This window comes from Equus quagga, chromosome 13, assembly GCF_021613505.1.
Source record: "Equus quagga isolate Etosha38 chromosome 13, UCLA_HA_Equagga_1.0, whole genome shotgun sequence".
In the NCBI taxonomy this organism is placed as follows: Eukaryota; Metazoa; Chordata; class Mammalia; order Perissodactyla; family Equidae; genus Equus; species Equus quagga.
Genome location: NC_060279.1, coordinates 86,066,794 through 86,079,720, shown reverse-complemented (window position 1 = coordinate 86,079,720; position 12,927 = coordinate 86,066,794).

Below are 12,927 nucleotides of genomic sequence, written 5' to 3'. Positions count from 1 at the left end.
AAATAAAGAAGAATACAGATTCACTGAATGGTAGAGCTGATAACATTGAAGGACGAATCAGTATTATTGAGGACAGAAATACAGAAATGCTTCAGATGGAGGAAGAGAGAGAACTAAGACTAAAATGAAATGAAGAAAGTCTCCAAGAAATATACTACTGAGTTAGGAAATGCATCATAAGGATTATTGGTATTCCAGAGGGAGAAGAGAACAAGAATGGAGCATAAAGCATGTTCAAAGAAACAATAGCGAGAATTTTCCCAACCTGGGGAAAGAGATGGAAATCCATGTGAAAGTGCCCACCATATCTCCTATGTCTCTGTAAAAAGACCTACTGCAAGACAGTTGGCAAAAGTCTATGACAAAGAAAAAACACCAAAGGCAGCCAGGGAGAAGAGAGTAACTTACAAAGGAAACCCTATCAGGCTTTCAGTGGATTTCTCAGCAGAACCTTACAGGCTAAGAGAGAGTGAAATGATATATTCAAATCTTTGAAAGACAAAAACTTTGAGCCAAGAATATCCTATCTAGCAAAAATATCCTTCAGATATAATGGAGAAATAAAATCTTTCCTGGATGAACAAAAAGCTAAGGGAATTCATCGCCACAAGACCCCACATGCACACACACAAGAAACCCTCAAGAATGCTATCATACCTGAAATAAAAAGAAGAAAGGGTTACAAAGCCCTAAGTAAGGAGATGAATATGTAGACAAAATGAGAAAATTGGAGCTATCCAGCAGAACAGGTTAGCAAATACTCAGGTAAAACGTTAAAGATAAAGGTAAGGAAACCCCAAAACAAAGATAATCTTGTCATTTTAACCACAAACTCACAAGACAAGATGGAATAGGATGTGACAGAAACAACTTAGGAGAAGGAGAGGAAAGTGACTTTTCCTAATTGAGTCAGATATTTCTCAACGAATTTCTTCATTTTTTAAAACGTTTGTTCTCTCTCCTCCTCTACTTGAAGGACTTCTTGATTTCTATCCTCGAGGTCACTAATTCTGTCCTCCACAATGTCAGCTCTGTTTTTTATCTACATTATTTTTTATCTTATTGTGTTCTTCATATCTAGAATTTATTTTGGTATTTTTTTAGGGTTTCCATCTCTTTGGTGAACTATTTATTCTGTTTTTTAATTTTATATCTGAGCTCATTGAACTGTATTTCTCAGTTTTCTTATAACTCATTGAGTTTCTTTATGACAGCCATTTTGAATTATTTGTCATTTAGGTTATCTGTGACTGCAGATTTGGTTTCTAGAGATTTGTCATATTTATTCTGTTCTGCAGTGTTATTGTAGTTCTTCGTGGCATTCGATGAATTGGTCCTCTGCCTGTGCATTTGTGGTAGTAATCATTTTTTCTTATTTGGATCTAGGTTTGGTTACTTTGGTTCTGGTCATCTGGGTCTTGTATTCCTCCACTGGGTCTCTGTAGATTCAGATGTTTTTGTCCTGTGCACAGCCTGTGCTGCTGTTTTTGGCTTGTCTTTGGCTGCTTATTGTACCACTGCCAAGGATGCTGGGTTCACACATGTCACTGTTGCAGTCGGGGGCCTGGGGACCTGGAAACTTGTATACAGCCCCCACTGCTGGTTTAGCTGCTTTTATGGTTGCCACCACTGGGGGCCGTGTCACCAGTTCTGCTGTGTTTCCTGATGCTTCTGGTTGTAGCTTCCACCTGCCACCACTGAGGGGCAGCTGTGGCTTTTTTTGTGTGTTCCCACTTTGCTCATTGTCGTACTGGTTAGCCACTCTGATTTCACACAGGCCACGCCACAGTTGCTCGGTGGGGTGCCTTTGCTCTAGCCAGTCAGCTGCCCTCTAGGTGGGGTGTGTTCTTGTGGTCAAGGCCACCACCTCTGAGGGTGGTACTTTCACATGGGCTGAGGGGCTGAACTGCCACCACTCAGCAGGGTGCCCTTCATGGGTGGCATAATGGGTACTCCACTGGACCAGGTACCACTCTTCAAATGTTCGTGTATAAGCCAGGCTCCCCCTGCCTCCACTCAGAGTCCACTGGCCACTGTTTGAGAATATGCAACCTGGATCACTGCCACTGGGGATGGGAAGGATGCTGCTCCCCTCGTTCCACTGCTTCCCCAGGGTCCAGTCCACCAGCCTTCAGCTGTATAGCTGCATGGCTCTCTCAGGCATCTTTTTGTGCTGAGTAGGGAATCCTCTGTTGCTTAATGGATGTTCCTTCATTTGTACCAGAGGAGAGAGACAAGGGGAACAACTCACTCCACCAGGATGTTGGTGTCAGTCTGTATACCATTTCTGCAATTTTAGGATTTATTGGAAGTTGTGTTTTATATTGCACCCAACACACACACACACACACACACACACCATTAACATATTCTGTTCTTGTTTTAATAGTTACATATTCTGTTCCTTTTCTGCCGGAGTCCCGCTCCGGCTGAGTCCAGGTTCCCAAGGGATGGATGGCGTCGGCACAATGAGGGAGGAGACGTGAGACTTGGGTTGGTGTTAGCAAGTCCAACTTTACTGTGCACAAGTGTCGTTTTTATATTTTTCAGGATTAGTACAGAAATAGCTCTACAAATATTCTCAGAGAGATAAGGAAGTAAAAAATGAGCACAAGACTATTTATTAGCATTCCATTCTATATAGCATAAGGTTAATGATCGTCTTCTCCGCAATTGACTAGTGTTTGTTGTCTCTAAGCTAAAAGAGATAGGTACCTTGACATCTGTTGTAATTCATAGTAAAGTTAAATCAAAGAGAGAAGGTCCAGACCTCCGGACAGGACAGCATTCCATCTGTTTACATCCTAGGGGAGCTACCCCTGCCTCCCTCAATCATTTACATGATTAGTGTAGATGGTTAATGGGAACAAAAGGCAACTCCAGGGTATCTTATCCCCAGGGCTATTTGCGTTCTCAGTGGGCAGTTAAACATCTTTACATTCCCACGCCCCTTAGGGGGTGAAAGCATTCCTTTGTCTTTTAGGAGGCAGGGCTAACAGTCCCTTGAGCACACTGCCCAGAGAAAATATCATTTTGTTAGTAAGGTAAAGGGCTGAAAAGCTAAGCTAAACTATATATCTTCAAGAATAAAAAGCAGAAACAAGTATAGTCATAACCTTGATAGAAAGTATGCATACATTTCAGAAAATATCAGGGGTGTCGGCCCGCCGTTCTTCACCAAGGGGCATCCCTGCACCCCTCGACCCTTCTACTCAGCAATTATTTATTATTTATTGCTTTTAGGAGAAAACCTCTATAACATTTTAACAGAAAGCAGAAGGTCAAGAATAATATATAGATATTTCTTGATCATCCAATTAACCAGCAAACTTGAAAGGACGATGCATATATATTTAGACAAAGAACTGGAGGAAGAAGGAAACATTAACCAGATGGAGGCCATAAACCTAATTCGACATCTTATCTGGGCAGGATTCCTTTCTGCTTGTCTCAAAAGGGAATGTGTGCTCCTCCATTAATTAACTGCATCAAACGAAATTAGCTCTCAGAAAAATATCTTGAAAATTACCTGCAGGTGGTCACATTCTCTTACTATATTTAATTATCCCGGGAGGTAGTGCCTCCCAAGCAGCCACCCAAAGGAGTGAAAACTGGAGGTTAAGAAAGGAAAAGGAATGCGGGGCAATTAGAAGCAGCACAGGTTTCAGAACTATGCGAGGGGCCGGCCGGTTATTCTTCACCAAGGGGTGACCCTGCACCCCTCGGCGTTAATCGGCTGGACCCTGTCAAACAGCCGATCAAATGATGCAGCCACGGCTCCTGGCACTTTTCCATGTTTACATAATTATTTTACAATATTCTTACAACGTATTTACACAAATATTGTCTACATGCGTAAGTGTCCAAGAAATTGTTTTCCTCAATCAGTCACCTACGGAGGTATTTTCATACTTCATTGCCTGAAATGCTACATCGTATTTCATAGCATTTGTCAAAGGAATGACTTGATGCAAACACTCTCTCTGTTTATACAGTCCAAATTGAATGTCTGTGTCCTGCTACCGCAGGCATCATGGAATATGGATCCTTTCTCATGTTGTTCTGTGCACAGGTGGATTATCAAAAAGTCTGAGACCTGGAGTTGCTTCACCATCACGACTATACATTTGCACTGTGGGGGGGTCATCGCTAATGGTCTTGCACATGGCTATAATACATGCTATTCCAACACTGTGTCCCTACACCAACCCCCCCCCCTTTTTTTTGGCCAGTCTATTCTTGGAAGTCTTCAAGTCTCCAACACGGCTCTGGAGTGAAGAATCAGGAAGGTTTCCTGGAGATATGGGTCCTGAGTGATGAGTCCTGGATTAGAAACACTGCTCCCCTCCCAGTAGAAACTTGCTCAAGTGCACAGAAAAGCTTCTTAACTCCTTCCCTCCCAGATCTCAGCTAGGTTTTTGGAATCGCTGTGGACAGAGCCTGTACTCCTACACTTTCCTCCTCAAATGCTTCACATATATCCAAACTCCGCATGAAACATAACCCTCCCCCTGCATATAGGACTCAAAACGACACCAAGAAGCTGATTTCTCCAACAAATTGGGCCTTAAACATCTGCCTAGAATCCAGGCTTCCCCAAGAATACAAGTGTGAGTTCAAGGCTCAGGCCCTCCCAAGACATGTATAATGTGAATGTGCTCATATGTGGAGAACTATAGATGAATGTGAGTTTATTAAAGTAAGTGTACGTGAGTGTATACATGGCTAAGTATGTGTGTGACTGTATTTGTGTGTGTGCATGCACATGTGTGCTTGCATCTGTGTGTAACAGTGTAAATCAGTGTGTGTGTGCATGTGTGTGTAGACTAGGGGTTTCCAACACAATGATTTTAACCCCTCGCTTTGAAATGGGGGCGGGGGGCACTAAATACTAGACCTGGATCAAAATGTGTATTTGTTTGCAGGAAAAAGCAAAGGATTCATTGGAACTCATATTTTACATTTCTTAATTAATTACGAAGGAAAACAAACCTCCCTACTGAAAATAAATAAATAAACAAATAAATACATTTTCAGCTTAAAAAACAATGGTGGAACCGTTCAATGTTCTAGAATTGAGGAAGTGACGTTGGCTTATCTCATAGCTGAAGGCATTATAAAAATGGTCTGTAAAAATCATCTGATCCTGCCTGTGAAGCCATGCGTTACTAGTGAGGAGCTCATAAACATCTATCTTTCTATGGATATTGTTCTATTTATAATTCATACGCCTACTGGGGTGGTGGGGAAGGGTGAACATGGGGATAGTATATTTTGCTACTAAACGCCCATATTACCTAGACTTCCAAATCACATTGCCATTGAGTTGTGGGTTTCTAGTCTAGCACATAGTTTCTAGTGTCAATTTTGTCATCATGTTCTTCCTTTGACATCTGTCTCTTTTAAAACCTTCTCAGGTATGTTGCCTCTTTCCACTGCTCTGCCATTAATTAAATGATGGTACAGCACAGTGGTCTGAAGATGATGAAAGAACTCACTTTTGGGGGGGGGGGGAACTTTTCTGGAGAGCAGAGAATCTAGTTAGACACATGAGGTTCCCTGCCAGTCCCTCACATGTCAGACCTCAGTATTTCCTTCTCCTTCCATGTAAGACCCTGTCTGCCTCCAGCAATTAAAGAAAGAGCCTTTCCCAAAGTCTGTGATGGTCTCTTTGGAGATGATAACTACAAACTTGTAATTGTCTTTTGGTAACTACCAAATGAGAGAAGTTTTTCACAAACATTCTCAGTTCCTCAAGCCTGTCCTCTCACAGGCTTGAAGTCCAAAGATGAAGTCCATGGTGACCCCAATGTGTGTCACAGCCATTGAGGCTCATCACCTTCCCACATTTCTCCACCATGTTCGAGTTACAAACAGGGTTTTAGTGAATTCTGAGCCAAAAAATCCCACCCCACCATCCACACTCTTCACCTACTTTCTCCCCAGGGGAATGACCTGTAATTGTAAAGGGTCCTCAGTGCCACCACTTTTCTCTCTGTGTGCTTGCTTCCTGGAAGGCTGGGTTTTCCTCACACGTAGGGATAAAATTTAGCATCTAAACAAGCACAGCTTTGGCTGTTTTCTAATGCATGAGATTTCTGCCATCCAAATACATGTTGCAACCTGGTCTCAAAGCCCGTGGTATGTTCCTTCACAAATTTCTATCAGTGGAGACTGCTGTAGTCAGCAGAACCTTTATCACCTCAATTAACACCCTTACTCTGTTTGGGGACCTCAAGGAAACACTGTACATTATTTCATTAATTCCATCAGTTGATGAGTTGCCTAGTAATGGAATAACTGACCACCCATCCCATACCCACAGGCAGTAAATGTCTGTGAAGAGCCCAGGGAGGCACCAACTGCAGGTATTGGCAGCACCAGGATGGCCCGAGGTCATAAGGGCCTGCCCACTCTCACCTTGTTTGTCTTTGTTTTCTCTGCTGGACGAGCCCTTGAGGACTTTGATTCTCATATTCAGCTTTTCATTTCCTGCCACATCACCTGACAAGCTGCGCACACTTGAGGGTGACACAGCCTCTCCATTCCTTGTGAGCTAAAGTTCTCACCAGGACCCAGTCCAGGAATGTGTTGTCCATCTTCTGTCTTCACACCTGGAAGTGAAGAAATAGGAAGAAGAGAGTAGAAAGGGGAGAGAAGAGAAAACAGAATGTGTGGAGGTGGGAGAGTAGAAAAGGAGAGAAAGAAGAGGTGAGGCGGGAAGAATAAGAGAGCAACGGTGATGGAGTTAAGGAGAGGAGGGGAGGAGAAAAAACAGAAGGGTGGTGGTGGGGAAAAGAGGAGGATGAAGGAAAGAGAAACCAGACAGGGTAGAGAATGGTCGAGAAAGTAAGTGGCACAGCAGCTAGTGCAAGTAACTTGCCCAGTTTGCCCAGGACTTTCCCAGTTTTATCATGAAAAGTCCTGCTTCTTGCGAACTGATTGGTTCGTGGGAAAAATAGGACAACTGATTTCCTGAGCAGCAGAGGCAGCAACAGAAATTAGCAGAGATCGTTTGTGTAATCAACAGAATCTGGCAGAAGTAACAATATGTCATTTCTGGGGTTAGGTTATAAAAGACACTGCGGATTCCATCTTGGTCCGGCTCGCTCTTGCTTGCTTGAATCACTCGCTCCGGAGGAGGCCAGCTGCCCTATCCTAAGCAGGCCCATGGAGAGAGCAATCACGAAGGCTTCCTCCCAATGGGCCATCTGAGTGGTCAGATTCCAGTTCCCATCACTGCCAAGACACACATCTCCAACCATTTGCACCAAAAGCTTTTGAATTTATCCACCTTCAGTTTTTGAGGAAAGCGTCTCAGCTGCCAATACGAGCAGTCCTCACAACTCTACTCTTTTGCCTTAGATTGTTTGAAACATTAACTTAGAACACACAGAAAGCAACTCTGCTTCACCAGAAACCGAAGAGATTTAAAGGAATCAAAAAGCAGAGAAACAAGGGGCGGGCCGAGTGGTGTAGCAGTTAAGTTCATGCACTCCGCTTCAGCAGCCCAGGGTTTCTTGGTTCAGATTCTGGGCAGGCACATACCCATCGTTTATCAAGCCAACCTGCGGGCAGGCGGCCCACATACAAAGTAGAGGAAGATGGGCATAGACGTTAGCTCAGGGCCAATGTGCCAATCTTCCTCAGCAAAAAGAGGAGGATTGGCCACGGATTTTAGCTCAGAGCTAATCTCCTTCCAAAAAAGAGAAAAACAGCACCATTGGGCAGAAGTGCCAACAGATTCACAAGCAGCCAGGGCCAGAGAGAGGGAAGGCCAGGCTCCGCCCCTATGTTGACCCCGCCCACACCCCAGAGCACTTCCTGCCCCTCCCAGCCATTGTCCACATCCCGCCTCTGCCAGCCTCGCCCCGCCCTCTGTACCGCCTCCCTCGTCTGCGCGTGCGCAATTGCTTCCAAACCCGGAAGTGAGTCGATTTGAGCGACAGACGCGCTGCGGTGAGCGAGGGTCGGATTTTCTATTTCAGACTGGCGGTTCGGGGCCCCACAGCCCCGTGTATTCCACACCCAGGGTTCCAAGGTCTCTCTGGACGTTAAAATTACCATCCCCGCCTTCCCTCTCCCGCTGAGTCCCGGCGTCACCGTGAGTCGTTCCGAGGCCTCGTAGCTCTGCTGCCGGTTCCCGGGCAGCCCGTGTCCTTTTCGGGTGACAGTCGCTCCGGAGTCCATACCCGCCAGTAGTTCTGCTTTCGCTCCAGTAGAGACCGCCGCGTCGTTTTCTGGTTTAAAATGCTCCTCTGAGCTCCCGCTCCTCGTCCCTGGTCCAGGAAGCGGTGAGGGGTCCTGCTTCTGTGAGGAGTTCGGTCGGGGCCGCGTCTCTGGCTGGAAGGGGAGAGTGAGTCCTGCCCAGGTCGCGCTGCGGCCGCGGGACGTGTGGGCATCCCAGGAGGGCAGCGAACTCTGAGGACAAGGAAGAAAAACCTACAAAACCCCAAAAACCTCGCTCGTTTGTCTCCGTCTACCCCAATCGCTGTCTACCCTGCCTGCAGCAGTGGGCAGGGGAGAATCGCCTTTTCTGGATGCTGAGGGCCTCCCTGTGTGTGTGTTTGTGTCCCAGGAAGAGGGGATGTTGATTCTAAGCATTAAACAGCCTGTTGTCAACATTCAGGATTCACTTCTCAAGACTGATCTTAGCCGAGAAAGAAGCCCAGACGCAGAGGAAAGAAAGAGGAGTCAGAAATGACGCTTTCCCAGGTGAAAGTCATATTTGGTTTCGTTTAGTCCTAATGTTTTATGGTTCAAAGTTGTGTCTAAGTCTGTCTTTGATTGAGATTCATTGGATGTCTTGTAGCTATTTTATTCATCTTCAAGTTTCAGATAGTATTTGCAATAATAGTTTCATTTGTAATTTGGTGGGCTTCTATTTACTTTTTCTTCTCAAAATCGCGTTGGCTCTCCTAGATACAGCAGAGGTTTTTATTTGCAATCCCCCTAATTTCTTTTGATTTGGGGTTGCTCTGAATTTATGCAATCACGGAGGTCTCTTTCGATCGCCACATTTTCCAAGTAGGAATGGTGATTTCCACACTTTCTGTCTTTTGTTAATGTCCTTCAGAAAAACTTCATAATTTCGTCACGTAGCTGTAGAAATATGCTGTAAATACGTGTCACGGTATATTTGCTAATGGCAGGGCGGACTGTTTCTCATATTGTGTTGTTTTAAATTACTATTACCAAAGAAGAAAAACTGTTTTCAGTATGTTAATGGTTCTTATAGTTAAAAACCCTTCTTTTTCTAGGTTTCTAGGTTTCTCTTGTCTTCTGAATGATAACGTTTCCAGCTCTTACTCGCTATTTTCACGTTACCTCATTTTCCCTATTGTACTGGCCCAGCCCAGGCGTGATGTGCAGTGGCGGGTGGCGGGAGCCCTCCTGTAATAGCCCGTGTGTCAGCCTCATTTGTAGTGGAAATGCTTTCATTGTTTACTGCCAGTCATGATGTTTGCTGAAATTTTCTTGCTTATTAACGCTTCTTTTGATTTTAATTTTTTATTTGGCATGATTTTTAATTATCCAAGAATTTCCTCAAAGATTTGCTTTCATAAATTATTTTTTTCTATTTTAACCTGTTAATGTATAACAATAAATTTTCTCATCTTCAGTCATTGTTTTCTTATTGGATAAACTTTTGGCTTATGTTAATGGTAGATTATCAAAATGTAAATGAATAAAATTTTATTGATATTTACATATACGTATTTAGTGGAGATTGAAGGTAAAATTTTCTGTATATTTTTTGTTTTTGTAGTTTTTTTTAAGTAGGCTACTATAGAATAATGTTGACAGCAACCTAACTAAAATTAAGTATGATTTATAAATGTTCGTTGTACCAAAAATGCTGAAATGCGCATGAATAAAAAATTGATAGAAAAATTCATCCAAAAACATCTGTCATTCAGAGGCAAATGCTTTTACTGAAAGAGTGTGTGTGTATGTGCAAGTAGAAATCTATGGTGTGTGTAAAAGATATATCATCATTTCATAAATAATTTTTATATTTATTTTAACCTTTAAAAAGTGTTCATCCATATTTTCCATGGCCTTGGATTTTTTTCTACACTATCACAGTAGTGAATTAATAGTAGTGAGAATAGTAATGTATTATGTGCATGCATGTGTATGAGCGTGTTGAGATCTTTTATGCAGTTCCATGTTATTAGGTTTGAACTTGTTTCAGGTTTTCTCATTTAGGAAGCCCACTACCAATGTGCTTTTAACGCTGCATCTATTACTTAACTCTGATTCTTTAGGCTCAATTCTAAGCTCCGACCACCTGGTTCAGGTCTGGCTGTGCCATTTCTTAGCTGTTTGACCTGAGGCAAGTTTCTTAGAGTCTCTGTGACACAGTTATCTCCTTTATAAGGTGGGAACAGATATTTCTCTAATGTTATTACAGGAAATAATATTACATTTAGAGTAATGCTTAGCACATAGTATGTGTTCAGAAACTTTTTGTCTCTGCCATCGTAGTCATCATCACAATTCTTAGATTCTAAACTTTCTTTAAAGCCACTGTGGACTTCATAATCCCTAAAGTCACCACCCATACACTAGCTCATCAGAGAAACTAAATATTATTGGTGTGTAGAATGTAGTATCTAGCACTTCTATATAGACCACTTTATAATGAATTTTTTATTTGTATATTTTATTGTCCACAAAATTGTGAAATGTACAAGTCATTTTGTGGATTTATGTCCTCTGGTTGGAAAGTGTAATAATGCAAAATTAGGGTTATATGACTTGCTGAAAATTATCTTACGCTGATCTGTCAAAACACTCACTACAACCCAGTCAATCCGTACCCCTCTCTCCTCTCATTTCGTGTGAAGATAAGAACGCTCCCCATGTCCACTTGGCAAATTGTGTTTTTCTTTACAGGTGCTGTTGACGTTCAGAGACGTGGCCATCGAGTTCTCTCAGGAGGAGTGGGAGTGCCTGGACCCCGCTCAGAGGGCCTTGTACAGGGACGTGATGCTGGAGAACTGCAGGAACCTGCTCTCCCTGGGTGAGGAGAGCTGCCTCCAGAAGTCAGGATCTGTCCTATTTATCTTTGCATTTTCCCTTGAGAGTCTCTGGGGAGCCCTGCTTTGCTGACTGAGTTTCAGATCCTTGTTTTTCAGAAAGAATGTGAAGCCATATCGATTCAGAAATAAAAAGCTTTGTGATGCAGCATCTGAACTTTGACTTTACCCTCTCTTCAGATGATCTGCCCACTTCACGCTAGGTTAATGAGCCCAAGTAATCATAAAACATTGTAGCAAAATGTAAAAATATCTGATGACCTGGTTTGTCCTTGTGCTTTTGATTCAGTAATTCTTGGAAGAGAGCTGGGTATTTGTATATTTAAAATATTCCTTACACATTCAGAAGAAGGCAGTCAGTGGACAAATTTCTGAAATATTTTTCTAGACCCATCTTTAATGTCCTTTCTTAGCTGAACAAAGGTCTGGGATTAAATTCTAGAAAAGCCCCAGCATATCATGTTTCTCTTTTCTTACAAGCGAGACTCTCTCTTTCTGACCTGAATATTATTTCCATTTTGGAGCAAAGGCAAGTGACCTGGGCTGTAGGGGGCGAGTTGAAAATAGTGAAACAGCCAGGTAGGTGGGAGTGTATCAAAGATACAGGTAAAAGCTCAGATGGGCAGAGAGGAAGCAACTTCATCCAATATTGTTTGAGAAACTCTCCCCAAATGGGAAAGGTCTGTAGGAAAAGAAAAGTACTTGTGAGCTGTCAAAGGAAATCTCCCCCATTACTGTGCTCTGCAGTCGTGGAAAAATTTATCTTCCAAACCTTCAGTGGTGGTCCAGCTGATGCAGAGACAAAGGCAAAGTCTTTATCATGACCCACGGTTCTCCATTGTCTGGCTCCTGTGACTTTTTTGGTCTTTTAGCTTTGAGAGGGATGAGAAGGGCTGTTTCAAAGTGGTCCACTTTCCCCTTTGGTCTCTCCTTCTGTAATTGATTCCATCTGATTCCAGCTGATCCATCAGTTCCTCTGTAATCCTAACTCCAGGACCTATCCAGGTTCCATCCTCATTTCCCACTTAGGAGACCTTCTTAGGAGATGGAAAACATTGGCTGCTCTTCCATTGCATCTGGGTCCCAGGAAAGTACGTGGCACTGCCTCATGGGCTCTCTGCCTCATTAGGCCTCACAGCCATTGCTTCACTCCTGCTTTTGCCGTATGTCAGGAGTGTTTAATGGGGAAGTGGGGTGGATCTTCTGAGATCGTTACTCAGCAGTACTGTAGAGATGAGACAGTGGACAAAGAGATTGTATCTTTGGTCCTTAATCCCACATGGGGAACGGATCTCAGCTGCTTTTTGGCACTCAGCTTAGGATTTATGGGCAGAGCACACAGCTCCTTCCCAAGGACCCTGCCAGATCTGACTCCCTTACTTTACTCCCATATGTTAACTTTTTCGCCTTCTTCGGCACTCTACCTATGCTGAATGTAGACAAACCTCAGCTCTGGAAGATTTTCTGTTCTGCTAAAGATTTTCTGTTCTGCTAAATTTGTGTAATTTAGCGTCTGGAATTTATGCTTTCTTAGGGTCTGAAATATCAGCCTCTTTTTTTCTGCTATGATAATCCACTTGTAGATAATGGACACCTTCTGGTATACTCTCCCACAGAGGGGGTTTACTGGGTAACAAAGTATTTAAAGGAGAACATTTTGATTAATATGTTACAGTGTCATCCTGTTACTTACAGAAGTGCCCATTTAGGCCACTGAGTGGAGCTATCAGCAAATTCTAGGATGCTGAGATAGAAAGTGCAAATCCTAGGATGCTGAGATAGAAAATATGAGAGTCTGATTAATAAGTGGTTGTAGTTATCTTTTTGCTTTTTGTGGAGTGTCACAGTGTCTCTCAAGGGCAGTGTGGCAGTGTTGATCAAA